General features: G+C 54.3%; 1 protein-coding gene across 1 annotated transcript in view; it reads left to right on the forward strand.

Annotated features, from left to right (window-relative positions):
- Positions 1-944: 944 nt before the first annotated feature.
- Positions 945-21,720, forward strand: part of LOC120986719 (asialoglycoprotein receptor 1-like) — a 108,430-nt gene continuing 87,654 nt past the window's right edge. Inside the window, exons 1-2 of the mRNA XM_040415426.1 lie at positions 945-951; positions 1,247-1,293. The gene's annotated coding sequence lies outside the window, so the exon portion shown is untranslated. The remainder of the gene's footprint in view (positions 952-1,246; positions 1,294-21,720) is intronic.

Raw genomic sequence — 21,720 nt, forward strand, 5'->3', positions numbered from 1 at the left:
ATAATGTAACAATTGTGAACGCAGCTCTATATGTGGAGTACACGGCAGGATGTAACAGCAGCTTTGGATGTGACTGGAGCATAAATAATATATAATGGTGATTACTGACAGTCACATGCAGATGTCTCATGTGGATCTGTCTAATCACTAGTAAACACTTGGTATCCACCGCTCTCTCTGATCTGGATTTTCTCTGACCGTGTTAACATAAAAATGTCTTTGACATTAGAGTGCCAGCTCTTGTGTTACACTGTGGATGGTGATGGCAGTGACCCACACTTGGCTCTGATTTCCTCATGTGTCCTGAGTCAGCATTACTGCTCTGGCCAGCAGGGAACCGCAGGTTCACCGCCGAGGACGGAGGGGTCACACCTAGGACCAGAAACCTCATGATTTCCAGATAAACCACTCCCTTCAGACGAAAATGGGGGTGGATTTCTGAAGAAATCACAGACTGGAAGAGCAGAACTACTGCCAGACAAGGGACTACTGCCTGGTGAGACACAGAAGAGGGACCACTGCCTGGTGAGACACAGAAGAGGGACTACTGCCTGGCGAGACACAGAAGAGGGACTACTGCCAGGTGAGAGACAGAAGAGGGACTACTGCCAGGTGAGAGACAGAAGTACTACTGCCAGGTGAGAGACAGAAGTACTACTGCCAGGTGAGAGACAGATAATGGACTACTGCCTGGTGAGAGACAGATAAGGGAATACTGCCAGGTGAGAGACAGAAGGACTACTGCCTGGTGAGAGACAGAAGAGGGACTACTGCCAGGTGAGAGACAGATAATGGACTACTGCCAGGTGGAAGACAGATAATGGACTACTGCCTGGTGAGACACAGAATAGGGACTACTGCCAGGTGAGAGACAGATAATAGACTACTGCCTGGTGAGACACAGACAATGGACTACTGCCTGGTGAGACACAGAAGAGGGACTACTGCCAGGTGAGAGACAGAAGGACTACTGCCTGGTGAGACACAGAAGAGGGACTACTGCCAGGTGAGAGACAGAAGGACTACTGCCTGGTGAGACACAGAAGAGGGACTACTGCCTGGTGAGACACAGAAGAGGGACTACTGCCAGGTGAGAGACAGATAATGGACTACTGCCAGGTGAGAGACAGATAATGGACTACTGCCAGGTGAGAGACAGATAATGGACTACTGCCTGGTGAGACACAGAATAGGGACTACTGCCAGGTGAGAGACAGATAATAGACTACTGCCTGGTGAGACACAGACAAGGGACTACTGCCTGGTGAGACACAGAAGAGGGACTACTGCCAGGTGAGAGACAGAAGGACTACTGCCTGGTGAGACACAGAAGAGGGACTACTGCCAGGTGAGAGACAGAAGGACTACTGCCTGGTGAGACACAGAAGAGGGACTACTGCCTGGTGAGACACAGAAGAGGGACTACTGCCAGGTGAGAGACAGATAATGGACTACTGCCAGGTGAGAGACAGATAATGGACTACTGCCAGGTGAGAGACAGATAATGGACTACTGCCTGGTGAGAGAGACAAGAGGCACTATTGCCTGGTGAGAGACAGAAGAGGGACTACTGCCAGGTGAGAGACAGAAGGACTACTGCCTGTTGAGAGACAGAAGAGGGACTACTGCCTGGCGGGAGACAGAAGAGGGACTACTACCTGGCGGGAGACAGAAGAGGGACTACTGCCTGGCGGGAGACAGAAGAGGGACTACTGCCTGGCGGGAGACAGAAGAGGGACTACTGCCTGGCGGGAGACAGAAGAGGGACTACTGCCTGGCGGGAGACAGAAGAGGGACTACTGCCTGGCGGGAGACAGTAGAGGGACTACTGCCTGGCGAGAGACAGAAGAGGGACTGCTGCCACATGAGAGAGGGGATGGACTGCTGCCAGGTGGGTGTAAGAGAGGGGAGAGACTGCTGCCTGGTAAGAGACAGAAGAGGGACTGCTGCCAGGTGAGAGAGGGAAGGAACTGCTGCCAGGTAAGAATGAGAGATGGAAGGGACTGCTGCCTGGTAAGAGAGAGAGAGTGGGACTGCTACTAGATGAAAGTGAGTGAGAGAGGGAAGGGACTGCTGCCGGTGAGAGGGGAGGGACTGCTGCCTAGTAAGAGACAAAAGAGGGTCTGCTGCCAGGTGAGAGTGAGAGAGAGGAGGGACTGCTTCCTGGTGAGAGGGAGAGAGGAACTGCTGCCTGGTGAGACTGAAAGAGGGAAGGGACTGCTGCCTGGTGAGAGTGAGAGAGGGACTGCTGCCTGGTGAGAGTGAGAGAGGGACTGCTGCCAGATGAGAGTGAAAGAGGGCAGGGACTTCTGCCAGTTGACAGGAAGATCAGAGACTACTGCCAGGTGAGAGGAAGATGAGGGACTACTGCTGAGTGAGGGAGGGGAGGGACTGCTGCCTGGTAAGGGACAGAAGAGGGACTGCTGCCAGGTGAGAGTGAGAGAGGTGAGGGACTGCTGCCTGGTAAGGGACAGAAGAAGAAATGCTGCCAGATGAGATCGAAAGACTGGAGGGACTACTGCCAGGTGACAGGAAGATGAGTGACTACTGCTGAGTGAGAGAGGAGAGGTACTGCTGCAAGGTGAGAGAGGGAAGGGACTGCTGCCAGATGAGAGCGAAAGAGGGACTGCCGCCTGGTGAGAGCGAGAGAGGGACTGCCGCCTGGTGAGAGCGAGAGAGGGACTGCTGCCTGGTGAGAGCGAGAGAGGGACTGCTGCCTGGTGAGAGCGAGAGAGGGACTGCCGCCTGGTGAGAGCGAGAGAGGGACTGCTGCCTGGTGAGACACAGAAGAGGGACTACTGCCTGGCGAGAGACAGATAAGGGACTACTGCCTGGTGAGAGACAGAAGAGGGCCTACTGTCAGGTGAGAGACAGAAGGACTACTGCCTAGTGAGAGACAGATAATGGACTACTGCCTGGTGAGAGAGACAAGAGGGACTACTGCTTGGTAAGAGACAGAAGAGGGACTACTGCCTGGTGAGAGACAGAAGGACTACTGCCTGGTGAGACACAGAAGAGGGACTACTGCCAGGTGAGAGACAGATAATGGACTACTGCCTGGTGACAGAGACAAGAGGCACTATTGCCTGGTGAGAGACAGAAGAGGGACTACTGCTTGGTGAGAGACAGAATAGGGACTACTGCCAGGTGAGAGACAGAAGGACTACTGCCTGGTGAGACACAGAAGAGGGACTACTGCCTGGCGGGAGACAGAAGAGGGACTACTGCCTGGCGGGAGACAGAAGAGGGACTACTACCTGGCGGGAGACAGAAGAGGGACTACTGCCTGGCGGGAGACAGAAGAGGGACTACTGCCTGGCGGGAGACAGAAGAGGGACTACTGCTTGGTGAGAGACAGAATAGGGACTACTGCCAGGTGAGAGACAGAAGGACTACTGCCTGGTGAGACACAGAAGAGGGACTACTGCCTGGCGGGAGACAGAAGAGGGACTACTGCCTGGCGGGAGACAGAAGAGGGACTACTACCTGGCGGGAGACAGAAGAGGGACTACTGCCTGGCGGGAGACAGAAGAGGGACTACTGCCTGGCGGGAGACAGAAGAGGGACTACTGCCTGGCGGGAGACAGAAGAGGGACTACTGCCTGGCGGGAGACAGAAGAGGGACTACTGCCTGGCGGGAGACAGTAGAGGGACTACTGCCTGGCGAGAGACAGAAGAGGGACTGCTGCCACATGAGAGAGGGGATGGACTGCTGCCAGGTGGGTGTAAGAGAGGGGAGAGACTGCTGCCTGGTAAGAGACTGAAGAGGGACTGCTGCCAGGTGAGAGAGGGAAGGAACTGCTGCCAGGTGAGAGAGGGAAGGAACTGCTGCCAGGTAAGAATGAGAGATGGAAGGGACTGCTGCCTGGTAAGAGAGAGAGAGAGGGACTGCTACTAGATGAAAGTGAGTGAGAGAGGGAAGGGACTGCTGCCGGTGAGAGGGGAGGGACTGCTGCCTAGTAAGAGACAAAAGAGGGTCTGCTGCCAGGTGAGAGTGAGAGAGAGGAGGGACTGCTTCCTGGTGAGAGGGAGAGAGGAACTGCTGCCTGGTGAGACTGAAAGAGGGAAGGGACTGCTGCCTGGTGAGAGTGAGAGAGGGACTGCTGCCTGGTGAGAGTGAGAGAGGGACTGCTGCCAGATGAGAGTGAAAGAGGGCAGGGACTTCTGCCAGTTGACAGGAAGATCAGAGACTACTGCCAGGTGAGAGGAAGATGAGGGACTACTGCTGAGTGAGGGAGGGGAGGGACTGCTGCCTGGTAAGGGACAGAAGAGGGACTGCTGCCAGGTGAGAGTGAGAGAGGTGAGGGACTGCTGCCTGGTAAGGGACAGAAGAAGAAATGCTGCCAGATGAGATCGAAAGACTGGAGGGACTACTGCCAGGTGACAGGAAGATGAGTGACTACTGCTGAGTGAGAGAGGAGAGGTACTGCTGCAAGGTGAGAGAGGGAAGGGACTGCTGCCAGATGAGAGCGAAAGAGGGACTGCCGCCTGGTGAGAGCGAGAGAGGGACTGCCGCCTGGTGAGAGCGAGAGAGGGACTGCCGCCTGGTGAGAGCGAGAGAGGGACTGCTGCCTGGTGAGAGCGAGAGAGGGACTGCCGCCTGGTGAGAGCGAGAGAGGGACTGCCGCCAGGTGAGAGCGAGAGAGGGACTGCCGCCAGGTGAGAGCGAGAGAGGGACTGCCGCCTGGTGAGAGCGAGAGAGGGACTGCCGCCTGGTGAGAGCGAGAGAGGGACTGCCGCCTGGTGAGAGCGAGAGAGGGACTGCCGCCTGGTGAGAGCGAGAGAGGGACTGCCGCCTGGTGAGAGCGAGAGAGGGACTGCCGCCTGGTGAGAGCGAGAGAGAGACTGCCGCCTGGTGAGAGCGAGAGAGGGACTGCCGCCTGGTGAGAGCGAGAGAGGGACTGCCGCCTGGTGAGAGCGAGAGAGGGACTGCCGCCTGGTGAGAGCGAGAGAGGGACTGCCGCCTGGTGAGAGCGAGAGAGGGACTGCCGCCTGGTGAGAGCGAGAGAGGGACTGCCGCCTGGTGAGAGCGAGAGAGGGACTGCCGCCTGGTGAGAGCGAGAGAGGGACTGCCGCCTGGTGAGAGCGAGAGAGGGACTGCTGCCTGGTGAGAGCGAGAGAGGGACTGCTGCCTGGTGAGAGCAAGAGAGGCACTGCTGCCTGGTGAGAACGAGAGGGGATGAACTGCTGCCAGGTGACAGGAAGATGAGGGACTACAGCTGAGTGAGAGAGGGACTGCTGCCTGGTGAGAGCGAGAGAGGGACTGCCGCCTGGTGAGAGCGAGAGAGGGACTGCCGCCTGGTGAGAGCGAGAGAGGGACTGCCGCCTGGTGAGAGCGAGAGAGGGACTGCTGCCTGGTGAGAGCAAGAGAGGCACTGCTGCCTGGTGAGAACGAGAGGGGATGAACTGCTGCCAGGTGACAGGAAGATGAGGGACTACAGCTGAGTGAGAGAGGGACTGCTGCCTGGTGAGAGCGAGAGAGGGACTGCTGCCTGGTGAGAGCGAGAGAGGGACTGCCGCCTGGTGAGAGCGAGAGAGGGACTGCTGCCTGGTGAGAGCAAGAGAGGCACTGCTGCCTGGTGAGAACGAGAGGGGAGGAACTGCTGCCAGGTGACAGGAAGATGAGGGACTACAGCTGAGTGAGAGAGGGACTGCTGCCTGGTGAGAGCGAGAGAGGGACTGCTGCCTGGTGAGAGCGAGAGAGGGACTGCTGCCTGGTGAGAGCGAGAGAGGGACTGCTGCCTGGTGAGAGCGAGAGAGGGACTGCTGCCTGGTGAGAGCGAGAGAGGGACTGCTGCCTGGTGAGAGCAAGAGAGGGACTGCTGCCTGGTGAGAGCGAGAGAGGGACTGCTGCCTGGTGAGAGCGAGAGAGGGACTGCCGCCTGGTGAGAGCGAGAGAGGGACTGCCGCCTGGTGAGAGCGAGAGAGGGACTGCTGCCTGGTGAGAGCAAGAGAGGCACTGCTGCCTGGTGAGAACGAGAGGGGATGAACTGCTGCCAGGTGACAGGAAGATGAGGGACTACAGCTGAGTGAGAGAGGGACTGCTGTCTGGTGAGAGCGAGAGAGGGACTGCCGCCTGGTGAGAGCGAGAGAGGGACTGCCGCCTGGTGAGAGCGAGAGAGGGACTGCCGCCTGGTGAGAGCGAGAGAGGGACTGCCGCCTGGTGAGAGCGAGAGAGGGACTGCCGCCTGGTGAGAGCGAGAGAGGGACTGCTGCCTGGTGAGAGCGAGAGAGGGACTGCTGCCTGGTGAGAGCAAGAGAGGGACTGCTGCCTGGTGAGAGCGAGAGGGGAGGAACTGCTGCCAGGTGACAGGAAGATGAGGGACTACAGCTGAGTGAGAGAGGGACTGCTGCCTGGTGAGAGCGAGAGAGGGACTGCTGCCTGGTGAGAGCGAGAGAGGGACTGCTGCCTGGTGAGAGCGAGAGAGGGACTGCTGCCTGGTGAGAGCGAGAGAGGGACTGCTGCCTGGTGAGAGCGAGAGAGGGACTGCTGCCTGGTGAGAGCAAGAGAGGGACTGCTGCCTGGTGAGAGCGAGAGGGGAGGAACTGCTGCCAGGTGACAGGAAGATGAGGGACTACAGCTGAGTGAGAGAGGGACTGCTGCCTGGTGAGAGCGAGAGAGGGACTGCTGCCTGGTGAGAGCGAGAGAGGGACTGCTGCCTGGTGAGAGTGAGAGAGGGACTGCTGCCTGGTGAGAGCGAGAGAGGGACTGCTGCCTGGTGAGAGCGAGAGAGGGACTGCTGCCTGGTGAGAGCGAGAGAGGGACTGCTGCCTGGTGAGAGCGAGAGAGGGACTGCTGCCTGGTGAGAGCAAGAGAGGGACTGCTGCCTGGTGAGAGCGAGAGGGGAGGAACTGCTGCCAGGTGACAGGAAGATGAGGGACTACAGTTGAGTGAGAGAGGGACTGCTGCCTGGTTAGAGAGGGAAGGCACTGCTGCCAGATGAGGGTGAAAAAGGGGAGGGACTGCTTCCAGGTGACAGGAAGTTTAGAGACTACTGCCAGGTGAGAGGAAGATGAGGGACTACTGCTGAGTGAGAGAGGGGAGGGACTGCTGCCTGGTAAGGGACAGAAGAGGCACTGCTGCCAAATTATAGTGAGAGTGGGGAGGGACTGCTGCAAGGTGAGAGAGGGAAGAAACTGCTGCCTGGTGAGAGTGAGAGAGGGACTGCTGCCTAGTGAGAGTGAGAGAGGGACTGCTGCCTGGTGAGAGTGAGAGAGGGACTGCTGCCTGGTGAGAGTGAGAGAGGGACTGCTGCCTGGTGAGAGTGAGAGAGGGACTGCTGCCTGGTGAGAGTGAGAGAGGGACTGCTGCCTAGTGAGAGTGAGAGAGGGACTGATGCCTGGTGAGAGTGAGAGAGGGACTGCTGCCTGGTGAGAGTGAGAGAGGGACTGCTGCCTGGTGAGAGTGAGAGAGGGACTGCTGCCTAGTGAGAGTGAGAGTGAGAGAGGGACTGCTGCCTGGTGAGAGTGAGAGAGGGACTGCTGCCTGGTGAGAGTGAGAGAGGGACTGCTGCCTGGTGAGAGTGAGAGAGGGACTGCTGCCCGGTGAGAGTGAGAGAGGGACTGCTGCCCGGTGAGAGTGAGAGAGGGACTGCTGCCTGGTGAGAGTGAGAGAGGAACTGCTGCCTGGTGAGAGTGAGAGAGGGACTGCTGCCTGGTGAGAGTGAGAGAGGGACTGCTGCCTGGTGAGAGTGAGAGAGGGACTGCTGCCTGGTGAGAGTGAGAGAGGGACTGCTGCCTGGTGAGAGCGAGAGAGGGACTGCTGCCTGGTGAGAGCGAGAGAGGGACTGCTGCCTGGTGAGAGCAAGAGAGGGACTGCTGCCTGGTGAGAGCAAGAGAGGGACTGCTGCCTGGTGAGAGCGAGAGGGGAGGAACTGCTGCCAGGTGACAGGAAGATGAGGGACTACAGTTGAGTGAGAGAGGGACTGCTGCCTGGTTAGAGAGGGAAGGCACTGCTGCCAGATGAGGGTGAAAAAGGGGAGGGACTGCTTCCAGGTGACAGGAAGTTTAGAGACTACTGCCAGGTGAGAGGAAGATGAGGGACTACTGCTGAGTGAGAGAGGGGAGGGACTGCTGCCTGGTAAGGGACAGAAGAGGCACTGCTGCCAAATTATAGTGAGAGTGGGGAGGGACTGCTGCAAGGTGAGAGAGGGAAGAAACTGCTGCCTGGTGAGAGTGAGAGAGGGACTGCTGCCTAGTGAGAGTGAGAGAGGGACTGCTGCCTGGTGAGAGTGAGAGAGGGACTGCTGCCTGGTGAGAGTGAGAGAGGGACTGCTGCCTGGTGAGAGTGAGAGAGGGACTGCTGCCTGGTGAGAGTGAGAGAGGGACTGCTGCCTAGTGAGAGTGAGAGAGGGACTGCTGCCTGGTGAGAGTGAGAGAGGGACTGCTGCCTGGTGAGAGTGAGAGAGGGACTGCTGCCTGGTGAGAGTGAGAGAGGGACTGCTGCCTAGTGAGAGTGAGAGTGAGAGAGGGACTGCTGCCTGGTGAGAGTGAGAGAGGGACTGCTGCCTGGTGAGAGTGAGAGAGGGACTGCTGCCTGGTGAGAGTGAGAGAGGGACTGCTGCCCGGTGAGAGTGAGAGAGGGACTGCTGCCTGGTGAGAGTGAGAGAGGGACTGCTGCCTGGTGAGAGTGAGAGAGGGACTGCTGCCTGGTGAGAGTGAGAGAGGGACTGCTGCCTGGTGAGAGTGAGAGAGGGACTGCTGCCTGGTGAGAGTGAGAGAGGGACTGCGGCCTGGTGAGAGTGAGAGAGGGACTGCTGCCTGGTGAGAGTGAGAGAGGGACTGCTGCCTGGTGAGAGTGAGAGAGGGACTGCTGCCTGGTGAGAGTGATAGAGGGACTGCTGCCTGGTGAGAGTGATAGAGGGACTGCTGCCTGGTGAGAGTGAGAGAGGGACTGCTGCCTGGTGAGAGTGATAGAGGGACTGCTGCCTGGTGAGAGTGATAGAGGGACTGCTGCCTGGTGAGAGTGATAGAGGGACTGCTGCTAGATGAGAGTGAAAGAGGGGAGGGACTGCTACCAGGTGACAGGAAGATCAGAGACTACTGCCAGGTGAGAGGAAGATGAGGGACTACTGCTGAGTGAGGGAGAGGAGGGACTGCTGCCTGGTAAGGGACAGAAGAGGCACTGCTGCCAAATTAGAGTGAGAGAGGGTAGGGACTGCTGCCAGGTGAGAGTGAGAGAAGGACTGCTGCCTAATGAGAGTGAGAGAGGGACTGCCGCCAGATGAGGGAGAGAAGGACTGCTGCCAGGTGAGAGTAAGAGAGAGGAGGGACTGCTTCCAGGTGAGAGTAAGAGAGCGGATGGACTACTGGCAGGTGAGAGTGAGAAAGAGGAGGGATGCTTTCTGGTAAGAGACAGAAGAGGGACTTCTGCCAGGTAAGAGTGAAAGAGGAGAAGAACTGCTGCCAGGTGAGAGTGAGAGAGGGGAGTGTGGCAGGCGCAGCACTATGAAGTGCCTTTTGCGCTGTGGCATTTGAAGAATTTTGATATCTCTGACTTTTAGTCTAACCATACTGTCTGTTACTATGTAATTCCTCTAGCGCCATTCTATGGAAACAGTAGGTTTAAAGAGCACACTAAATGCTTGAAATAACTTCTTTATTAACTTCAACTTTTCTTCATATATAACACTGCCGCCTCCGCAGCAGATAGTCCATGTACATAACACGTGTTGAAAAGATATCACAAAATGGCGGTATGCATAAGATGGAGGTTTAACTGTTCAATCTTGTCATTCAACATAAAATGGTGGATATATTTCTCTCTTCAGTATCTGTACTCTCACTTTAAGTTATTTAAAGGGGTTGGCCACTCTTTAAATACTCTCCACTACAGTGTGGCAGGCAGGGAAAAAATGAAGTTCCTAATATTAGAGTTGAGCGAACACCTGGATGTTCGGGTTCGAGAAGTTCGGCCGAACTTCCCGGAAATGTTCGGGTTCGGGATCCGAACCGAACTTCGTCCCGAACCCGAACCCCATTGAAGTCAATGGGGACCCGAACTTTTGGGCACTAAAAAGGCTGTAAAACAGCCCAGGAAAGAGCTAGAGGGCTGCAAAAGGCAGCAACATGTAGGTAAATCCCCTGCAAACAAATGTGGATAGGGAAATGAATTAAAATAAAAATAAAAAAAATAAAAATGACCCAATATCAATTGGACAGAGGTCTCATAGAAGAGAATCTGGCTTCACGTCAGCAGAGAATCAGTGTCTTCATGCCATAGCAAAGAATCTGGCTTCATGTCAGCACAGAATCAGTCTCTTCATGCCATAGCAGAGAATCAGGCTTCATGTCAGCACAGAATCAGTCTTCGTGTCATAGCAGAGAATCAGGCTTCACGTCACCCACCACTGGAACAGGCCACTGTCACATATTTAGGCCCCGGCACCCAGACAGAGGAGAGCGGTCCCGTAACAGAGAATCTGGTCTTATGTCAGCACAGAATCTGTCTTCATGTCATAGCAGAGAATCAGGCTTCACGTCACCCACCACTGGAACAGGCCACTGTCACATATTTAGGCCCTGGCACCCAGACTGAGGAGAGCGGTCCCGTAACAGAGAATCTGGCCTGATGTCAGCGCAGAATCTGTCTTAATGTCATAGCAGAGAATCAGGCTTCACGTCACCCACCACTGGAACAGGCCACTGTCACATATTTAGGCCCAGGCACCCAGGCAGAGGAGAGCGGTCCCGTAACAGAGAATCTGGTCTTATGTCAGCACAGAATCTGTCTTCATGTCATAGCAGAGAATCAGGCTTCACGTCACCCACCACTGGAACAGGCCACTGTCACATATTTAGGCCCTGGCACCCAGACTGAGGAGAGCGGTCCCGTAACAGAGAATCTGGCCTGATGTCAGCGCAGAATCTGTCTTAATGTCATAGCAGAGAATCAGGCTTCACGTCACCCACCACTGGAACAGGCCACTGTCACATATTTAGGCCCAGGCACCCAGGCAGAGGAGAGCGGTCCCGTAACAGAGAATCTGGCCTTATGTCAGCACAGAATCAGTCTTCATGTCATAGCAGAGAATCAGGCTTCACGTCACCCACCACTGGAACAGGCCACTGTCACACATTTAGGCCCCGGCACCCAGACAGAGGAGAGCGGTCCCGTAACAGAGAATCTGGTCTTATGTCAGCACAGAATCTGTCTTCATGTCATAGCAGAGAATCAGGCTTCACGTCACCCACCACTGGAACAGGCCACTGTTACATATTTAGGCCCAGGCACCCAGGCAGAGGAGAGAGGTCCCGTAACAGAGAATCTGGCCTTATGTCAGCACAGAATCTGTCTTCATGTCATAGCAGAGAATCAGGCTTCACGTCACCCACCACTGGAACAGGCCACTGTCACACATTTAGGCCCCGGCACCCAGACAGAGGAGAGCGGTCCCGTAACAGAGAATCTGGCTTTATGTCAGCGCAGAATCAGTCTTCATGTCATAGCAGAGAATCAGGCTTCACGTCACCCACCACTGGAACAGGCCACTGTCACACATTTAGGCCCAGGCACCCAGGCAGAGGAGAGAGGTCCCGTAACAGAGAATCTGGCCTTATGTCAGCGCAGAATCTGTCTTCATGTCATAGCAGAGAATCAAGCTTCACGTCACCCACCACTGGAACAGGCCACTGTCACACATTTAGGCCCCGGCACCCAGACAGAGGAGAGAGGTCCCGTAACAGAGAATCTGGCCTTATGTCAGCGCAGAATCTGTCTTCATGTCATAGCAGAGAATCAGGCTTCACGTCACCCACCACTGGAACAGGCCACTGTCACACATTTAGGCCCAGGCACCCAGGCAGAGGAGAGAGGTCCCGTAACAGAGAATCTGGCTTCATGTCAGCACAGAATCAGTCTTCATGTCATAGCAGAGAATCAGGCTTCACTCACCCACCACTGGAACAGGCCACTGTCACACATTTAGGCCCAGGCACCCAGGCAGAGGAGAGAGGTCCCGTAACAGAGAATCTTGCCTTATGTCAGCACAGAATCTGTCTTCATGTCATAGCAGAGAATCAGGCTTCACGTCACCCTCCACTGGAACAGGCCACTGTCACACATTTAGGCCCCGGCACCCAGACAGAGGAGAGCGGTCCCGTAACAGAGAATCTGGCTTTATGTCAGCGCAGAATCAGTCTTCATGTCATAGCAGAGAATCAGGCTTCACGTCACCCACCACTGGAACAGGCCACTGTCACACATTTAGGCCCAGGCACCCAGGCAGAGGAGAGAGGTCCCGTAACAGAGAATCTGGCCTGATGTCAGCACAGAATCAGTCTTCATGTCATAGCAGAGAATCAGGCTTCACGTCACCCACCACTGGAACAGGCCACTGTCACACATTTAGGCCCCGGCACCCAGACAGAGGAGAGGTTCATTCAACTTTGGGTTGCCCCGCAATATAATGGTAAAATGAAATTAAAAATAGTATTGAATGAGGAAGTGCCCTGGAGTAGAATAATATATTGTTAAGGGGAGGTAGTTAATATCTAATCTGCACAAGGGATGGACAGGTCCTGTGGGATCCATGCCTGGTTCATTTTTATGAACGTCAGCTTGTCCACATTGGCTGTAGACAGGCGGCTGCGTTTGTCTGTAATGACGCCCCCTGCCGTGCTGAATACACGTTCAGACAAAACGCTGGCCGCCGGGCAGGCCAGCACCTCCAAGGCATAAAAGGCTAGCTCTGGCCACGTGGACAATTTGGAGACCCAGAAGTTAAATGGGGCCGAACCATCAGTCAGTACGTGGAGGGGTGTGCACACGTACTGTTCCACCATGTTAGTGAAATGTTGCCTCCTGATAACACGTTCCGTATCAGGTGGTGGTGCAGTTAGCTGTGGCGTGGTGACAAAACTTTTCCACATCTCTGCCATGCTAACCCTGCCCTCAGAGGAGCTGGCCGTGACACAGCTGCGTTGGCGACCTCTTGCTCCTCCTCTGCCTTTGCCTTGGGCTTCCACTGGTTCCCCTGTGACATTTGGGAATGCTCTTAGTAGCGCGTCTACCAACGTGCGCTTGTACTCGCGCATCTTCCTATCACGCTCCAGTGTAGGAAGTAAGGTGGGCACATTGTCTTTGTACCGGGGATCCAGCAGGGTGGCAACCCAGTAGTCCGCACACGTTAAAATGTGGGCAACTCTGCTGTCGTTGCGCAGGCACTGCAGCATGTAGTCGCTCATGTGTGCCAGGCTGCCCAGAGGTAAGGACAAGCTGTCCTCTGTGGGAGGCGTATCGTCATCGTCCTGTGTTTCCCCCCAGCCACGCATAAGTGATGGGCCCGAGCTGCTTTGGGTGCCACCCCGCTGTGAACATGCTTCATCCTCATCCTCCTCCACCTCCTCCTCATCCTCGTCCTCCTCGTCCTCCAGTAGTGGGCCCTGTCTGGCCACATTTGTACCTGGCCTCTGGTGTTGCAAAAAACCTCCCTCTGAGTCACTTCGAAGAGACTGGCCTGAAAGTGCTAAAAATGACCCCTCTTCCTCCTGGGCCACCTCCTCTTCCATCATCGCCCTAAGTGTTTTCTCAAGGAGACATAGAAGTGGTATTGTAACGCTGATAACGGCGTCATCGCCACTGGCCATGTTGGTGGACTACTCGAAACAGCGCAACAGGGCACACAGGTCTCGCATGGAGGCCCAGTCATTGGTGGTGAAGTGGGTCTGATCCGCAGTGCGACTGACCCGTGCGTGCTGCAGGTGAAACTCCACTATGGCCTGCTGCTGCTCGCACAGTCTGTCCAGCATGTGCAAGGTGGAGTTCCACCTGGTGGGCACGTCGCATATGAGGCGGTGAGCGGGAAGACCGAAGTTACGCTGTAGCGCAGACAGGCGAGCAGCGGCAGGATGTGAACGCCGGAAGCGCGAACAGACGGCCCGCACTTTATGCAGCAGCTCTGACATGTCGGGGTAGTTGCGAATGAACTTCTGCACCACCAAATTCAGCACATGCGCCAGGCAAGGGATGTGCGTCAAACCGGCTAGTCCCAGAGCTGCAACGAGATTTCGCCCATTATCGCACACCACCAGGCCGGGCTTGAGGCTCACCGGCAGCAACCACTCGTCGGTCTGTTGTTCTATACCCCGCCACAACTCCTGTGCGGTGTGGGGCCTGTCCCCCAAACATATGAGTTTCAGAATGGCCTGCTGACGTTTACCCCGGGCTGTGCTGAAGTTGGTGGTGAAGGTGTGTGGCTGACTGGATGAGCAGGTGGAAGAAGAGGAGGAGGAAGCCGAGTAGGAGGAGGAGGAGACAGGAGGCAAAGAATGTTGCCCTGCGATCCTTGGCGGCGGAAGGACGTGCGCCAAACAGCTCTCCGCCTGGGGCCCAGCCGCCACTACATTTACCCAGTGTGCAGTTCGGGAGATATAGCGTCCCTGGCCGTGCTTACTGGTCCACGTATCTGTGGTTAGGTGGACCTTGCCACAGATGGCGTTGCGCAGTGCACACTTGATTTTATCGGACACTTGGTTGTGCAGGGAAGGCACGGCTCTCTTGGAGAAGTAGTGGCGGCTGGGAACAACATACTGTGGGACAGCAAGCGACATGAGCTGTTTGAGGCTGTGTGTGTCCACCAGCCTAAATGACAGCATTTCATAGGCCAGTAGTTTAGAAATGCTGGCATTCAGGGCCAGGGATCGAGGGTGGCTAGGTGGGAATTTACGCTTTCTCTCAAATTTTTGTGAGATGGAGAGCTGAACGCTGCCGTGTGACATGGTTGAGATGCTTGGTGACGCAGGTGGTGGTGTTGGTGGTACATCCCATGTTTGCTGGGCGGCAGGTGCCAACGTTCCTCCAGAGGCGGAGGAAGAGGCCGAGGCGGCGGCAGCAGCAGCAGAAGAGGCCGAGGCGGCGGCAGCAGCAGCAGAAGAGGCCGAGGCAGCAGCAGAAGATGTAGCAGGGGGAGCCTGAGTGACTTCCTTGTTTTTAAGGTGTTTACTCCACTGCAGTTCATGCTTTGCATGCAGGTGCCTGGTCATGCAGGTTGTGCTAAGGTTCCGAACGTTAATGCCTCGCTTCAGGCTCTGATGGCACAGCGTGCAAACCACTCGGGTCTTGTCGTCAGCACATTGTTTGAAGAACTGCCACGCCAGGGAACTCCTTGAAGCTGCCTTTGGGGTGCTCGGTCCCAGATGGCGGCGGTCAGTAGCAGGCGGAGTCTCTTGGCGGCGGGTGTTCTGATTTTGCCCACTGCTCCCTCTTTTGCTACGCTGTTGGCTCGGTCTCACCACTGCCTCTTCCTCTGAACTCTGAAAGTCAGTGGCACGACCTTCATTCCATGTGGGGTCTAGGACCTCATCGTCCCCTGCATCGTCTTCCACCCAGTCTTGACCCCTGACCTCCTGTTCAGTCTGCACATTGCAGAAAGACGCAGCAGTTGGCACCTGTGTTTCGTCATCATCAGAGACGTGCTGAGGTGGTATTCCCATGTCCTCATCATCAGGAAACATAAGTGGTTGTGCGTTAGTGCATTCTATCTCTTACACCCCTGGGGAAGGGCTAGGTGGATGCCCTTGGGAAACCCTGCCAGCAGAGTCTTCAAACAGCATAAGAGACTGCTGCATAACTTGAGGCTCAGACAGTTTCCCTGATATGCATGGGGGTGATGTGACAGACCGATGGGCTTGATTTTCATGCGCCATCTGTGCGCTTTCTGCAGAAGACTGGGTGGGAGATAATGTGAACGTGCTGGATGCCACCCAATTGACTAATGCCTGTACCTGCTCAGGCCTTACCATCCTTAGAACGGCATTGGGCCCCACCAAATATCCCTGTAAATTCTGGGGGCTACTGGGACCTGAGGTAGTTGGTACACTAGGACGTGTGGCTGTGGCAGAACGGCCACGTCCTCTCCCAGCACCAGATGGTCCACTAACACCACCACGACCATGTCCACGTCCGCGTCCCTTATTAGATGTTTTCCTCATTGTTCCCGTTCACCACAATTTTGAGAATGGCAAATTTGGGAATAGTTTTTCAACCCAGAACAAAAAAATGTGCTTTTACGGTCACTACAAATAACTTGACCAGCTAAAACTGTGCAGATTTGGTTAAATAGAGATGTGAGACCTGTTTTTTTTTTTTGCACTGTGTGACAGTTATAGGTTTAATCACAGAATCAGACTTCTATCAGCACGCTAGCGTGTGTCTTAGGTTTTTCTGAATGACACTATCAGCACCTTCAATGTAAGATATCCTTTTTGGGATAGATTTCAAGTAGGCCTCAAATACCAGAAACTAGTTATTTTGAGAATGGCAAATTTGGGAATAGTTTTTCAACCCAGAAAAAAATAAGTGCTTTTACGGTCACTACAAATAACTTGACCAGCTAAAACAGTACAGATTTGGTTGAATAGAAATGTCAGGTCTATTTTTTAGGCGCTGGGTGACACAGGCTCAACTTGCCCCTGATGTAGTATATGGCCAAAAAATAACCAGACTGTTGATGGTTAAATGCACTTCGGTGACACAGGCTCAGCCTGCAGCTGATGTAGGATATAGCACAAAATAACCACACTATCGATGGTTAAATACACTTGGTGATAGCTCGTGCTGGCGCACCACAAGTCACAAAATGGCCGCCGATCACCCCAGAAAAAAAGTGATCTAAAAACGCTCTGGGCAGCCTCAAAAAAGTGAGCAAGTCAATAATAGCACTTCAATGATCCACAGCTGCAGATCGATCACAGAATGAAGTATTTTGGAGGAGTTAATCTGCCTAATCTCGCCCTAACGTCGCAGCTACAACCTCTCCCTATACTGATCAGAGCAGAGTGACGTGCAGCGCTACGTGACCCAAGCTTATATAGAGGCTGGGTCACATGGTGCACTGGCCAATCACAGCCATGCCAATAGTAGGCATGGCTGTGATGGCCTCTTGGGCCAAGTAGTATGACGCTTGTTGATTGGCTGCTTTGCAGACTTTCAAAAAGCGCCAAGAAAGCCCCGAACACCGAACCCGAACACGGACTTTTACGAAAATGTTCGGGTTCGGGTCCGTGTCACGGACACCCCAAAATTCGGTACGAACCCGAACTATACAGTTCGGGTTCGCTCATCCCTACCTAATATACTTCATTAAACACTCCTGCCTGCTTCTCTCTCAGTTCTAAGCCGCTCCCCCTCAGCCCAGCTCTACCTTGCAGCTGAGTTCGTCCATAGCTGCACGCGACATGGAGGAGCTTGAGAGGAAGCTCGTCCATGCGCATGTGCAGTCTGCTCCTGTCAGTGGTCGGCTCCAACTGTGACAGGAATCAGCTGCTTGTTCCCTCTACAAACAGCTGATTCCTGTCAGAAGATGGCTGTGATAAAAACCTTCCGAGTCCCTACTGCAGAAGCTACTTAGTCAATCCCCATCCCCCCTGCACTATCGCCACACAGCCGACCCACTAAGCCACGCCCACCGGTTCAATTAGGCCACGCCCCGTGCAACCAACAGGGAAAGCAGGACATCTAGCCAGGAACTATGATTTTGTGTGTGTGTGTGTGTGTATATATATATACCTTTACCTTGGAGGGCTGCCTGCTTTTTGGATTATATATATATACACACAAACATCGCATCCACATGGGTGAATAATCTTTTTTCTATTTTCATCTAATGAGAGTGCTGTTGTTTGCTTTATACAGCTGGATCCCAGCCTGCATTTGTGGGAGGGGCATAGGGTATTTACCTGCCGAACGGTCTCTCCAGGCTCGTCGGCATTTCGTGGTGCGTGATGTCATCCTTGCGCGACTTCCGGTTCCAGCTTCCTCAGCGTGAGCGGTGTTGCGGCGGCACGCTCTCCTCTGCTGCATCGGTAAGTTTAGCTCTGGTGCTATAGTTTTTCAGCCATGTCTGGTGTCACGGGCGGCCGCTGCCAGCCGGGTGCACCGCATCATCTCACTCACGGCTCACACTTCACGCCACAAGTTCTTTCCTGAACATCATATGGCTACTCCGCTGCCTGCTTGATGTGCAGTGTACTCAAGTTGTGTGTAGTAGGTGTTTCTGGGTGTAGTAGTGCAATATACACTAACCTGGTACAGCTGACTCTCTGCAAGGGCAGGTATAGGTAGGAATAGTTCGTGACGCCAGTGCCAAGTAAACGGTGGCACGCCGTTTGCGGATGCAGGAATAATTTGAGGAAACGTGGTGTTAAAACAGCACTCCAACTTTAGTAGTTTGCAGGCAGAGACAATATTGGAAACGCAGTTCCTCAGCATACAGTCGATTTTGCAATTCGGTCGATGCAGGCAATTCAGTACAGCAGGGTTATTACAGAGTGTTGAACACAGGACTTGCAGCACAGGAGCTTGCACTCTAACTCTGTCTGATCCTGGAATGTAGCAATTCTTCACCAAGGCCCATTAACCTAAGTCTGGCTTTATATCCTTGATTATGGCTGAAATAAGTACCTCCTCTGTTTCTCTCAGTACCTCTGGCTCCTCTGATCTTTGCCTCAGTCTCTCCTAGCTTCTGAATAGTTCCTCAGGCTAAGGTATTCCTGCTTCTGCATATGGGTATTCAGGAGGGAATCTTCTCCTGGACAGCAGGCTTCAGGCCTGGGCTTGTCTCAGACATTGTCTAATCTCCAACTGTAGATTACAGACACTAGACTCCGTCTCCCTTGCACTTCCCTGACTGGGCTTTATATAACTAGGGCTCTCTAGCTCCCTCTATGGACTAGAAGTAGGAATGACACCCCTAGCCGGCCTGTAAGTGCAAGTTTCAGTGACAGGGAAATACACACATTACATTACATTCTATAAAACTGACATACAACAACTCCCCAATATTAAGGTGGGACGACAGCACACCAAGTGACACTTTGGTAGTGACGGGTATTACAGTCCCCGTACACTACATACCCCACTGCTTTAAGCTGAGTACGACCTCGTACTCCATCATGGGTCGCCCAACTGGAATCTCTACCTGAAACAGAAATAGAGACATGCAGGCATACATACATGTAATTCATCTGCATTTACATTTACATCAGGTCCAATTGGCAAAGGTGAAGGGTGGTGACAAGGGGCGTCGTTCTCTTCTCTCAGGATAGTGAATGGAACGGGGGCGCTGACCTGGCACAGCGTGACATTATAACCAGGATAGTCCATGACAATGAATAAGTCCATGATAAAACAGTAGAAAACGGTATAAAAGTTCTTGGAGGCTCAAATAACAAACATGAGTCCGTACCCAGGTTATTTTCCTAATAAATCACAGAGGCTCTCATGCGGTGGAGTCCATCTCTGGGCACAATACTTTAAAAGAGTAAGAATCTCAGAGGCTCAGGTCCTTTTGAGTCTGTCTCCGGGCACGGTTCCTTAGTATGAAGTTGCACAATAAAATGACAGCAAGACAAGTGCTGTAATACCCCTGATCAACCTGAAAAGGGGGTGAAAGGTAAAAGGTGCAACAAAGGAACAGGCACAACTTGACGTGGGGTAACAAAAGCAGGCAGGAGGTCCTGGAAACAAGCCTGGCCTTGCTGACTTTGTGATTTCAGTGGTCAACACCTACCACTGAGCCGTGGACAAACTGGCAGCCGCAACAAAGGACCAGGAAACATAGGACTCCTGTCCTGGAAGGGTTAACATGAAACTTCAGAAGAAATAAATCAAAGGCCTAGCAGGCTGATCACAGTGGCACATCATAACCACTTGGCTCTGCTGGCAAGTATCGTCTGTAGTAGTCCTCTACAGGAGGATGGGCCCACATAACTGTATCAGGGGGCAGCTGTAGGGTAAAGGGGCCCCTAATAGGTATTGGCCCCATAGGCCTAGGGGTGAACCCTCTGGTGGACCGTGCCGGCCCTGGCATGATCACTGCAGGGTGTGACGTGCTTGGCACCGCCGCAGCAAGCGGTCCGGTGCTCTGGGTACAGCAGTTTACGGCAATCGCGGGTCCGGTCTGGGGCACTGACGGAGCGGTGACAACAGAAGGCGGTCGGCGGGTGGTGACAGGCACCCTTACCTCATCCTTCCTCGGCGGCGTCCGGATCCTGGCGGTGTAGGTCTTACGCAACTTCTCCTCCAGCCGGACGATCTGCTCACCTATGCTCTCTGTGTCGGAGTCGCTGTTCTCTGCTGGCGCCGCCGGCGCAGGTACAGTCACCGATGACGCAGACTCTGCCTTTTCAGGTTCTGGACTTGCATCTGGTCTCCGTCCCATCCGGATATTTTGAAAGGTAGCACTAAGTCCTTTTAACTGCTCCAGCTCAGATATTGTCTTCTCCCGACGAGGCAGCTCGGGGGAAGGGTAGGGACTCACCCATTTTTCCAACACGGTTGGCTGCCAGAAGACATTCGGCCCAATGAAGGAGCTCCGCTCCTGAAAGGCGTGATGGGCCGGCTCTGGAGAGCGTTCCGGTTCTCGCTCGCAGCCAGAGTAGTCTTCTCCCTCTTCTGCCTCCCAATCCTCAGGTCCTCGCTTCGGACGGGTCACAGCAGTCGCATAAGGGCCTCGCAGGCTTTCGGCAGGGGTGTACTCCACTTCCTCTCCCTCGCGGAGGCTGTGCTGGTACGAAGGGAGGTAGTCTCTTTTGACAGACCTTCGATTGACATAGAGGTCTCTGCCAGTTAGATAGTCCTGAATAAACCCGTAGCCACGGGATTTGTCAAATGACAGCACCACTCCCTTTCTCCTTTCCAGGCGGGGTTGGGTGTGCGTATGCTTCTCGTGGATGGTCTTGGTCAATTCTTCATACACGATCTTAGTCTTGGTATTCCGCTTGATAGCGGCCTCTCGAATCTCCGCCATCAGGGAAGACCATTTGAACGATGGCTGGAAAAAGTCCCTCCACGAGCCATAGTAGGGCTCGGGTTCTTTCTCCCTGGTGCGGCAGGCGGGTTGCTCCGGTCCCGGAGCGTAGGCCGGTGGAGCCTCTTCTGGCTCTACACCGGTGTCGGTCATCTTTTCAATTACAGGTGTGGACGCTGCAGCAACACTCTGCTCACAATCCAACATGCTCGATCCTACTGAGGAGAGCGATAGGGTCGCGTCAATTACAGTAGCCAGCTCCTCCCCCTGCACTGGGGAGCCGCCCCCCAGGTATTCCAGTATATGGAGGGCGGTGTCCATGCTGGCAGACATGCAAATGTCCAGATAAGCCGTGGCGCCTGCCCTTGACCTTCTTCCCGCTTCTTCCTCAGAAAGGCGCCAACTTTTCCCGCCTTTTCGGGATGAAGGTGACGCAGCAGTAAATTCAGCAAGCTCAGCGGCCATCTTTAGGTACAAACGCTGTCTGTTCACCGACAGCAAGCAGGAATGTTTAAAGTCCACAAAACCACACTCCAATGCGGCGATTTTCTTCCTCTGGGTAGCGCAACACTGCACAGCGCTTTTTAGAGGTTTTTGGAACACTTTGGGTACGATTTTCAGTCCACAAAGTCCACTTTCATTAAACAGGAAAATTGTCACTTTGGTCACAGGGCACCTGCACAAGGCACAAAGTTCACGCTTCCTGCACTAGAAAGCGTGCGCATCCTGTTCGTGACGCCAAAAGAGAGGTGCAGTGTACTCAAGTTGTGCGTAGTAGGTGTTTCTGAGTGTAGTAGTGCAATATACACTAACCTGGTACAGCTGACTCTCTGCAAGGGCAGGTATAGGTAGGAATAGTTCGTGACGCCAGTGCCAAGTAAACGGTGGCACGCCGTTTGCGGATGCAGGAATAATTTGAGGAAACGTGGTGTTAAAACAGAACTTCAACTTTAGTAGTTTGCAGGCAGAGACA

The sequence above is a fragment of the Bufo bufo genome, chromosome 1 (assembly GCF_905171765.1).
Source record: "Bufo bufo chromosome 1, aBufBuf1.1, whole genome shotgun sequence".
Classification (NCBI taxonomy): Eukaryota; Metazoa; Chordata; class Amphibia; order Anura; family Bufonidae; genus Bufo; species Bufo bufo.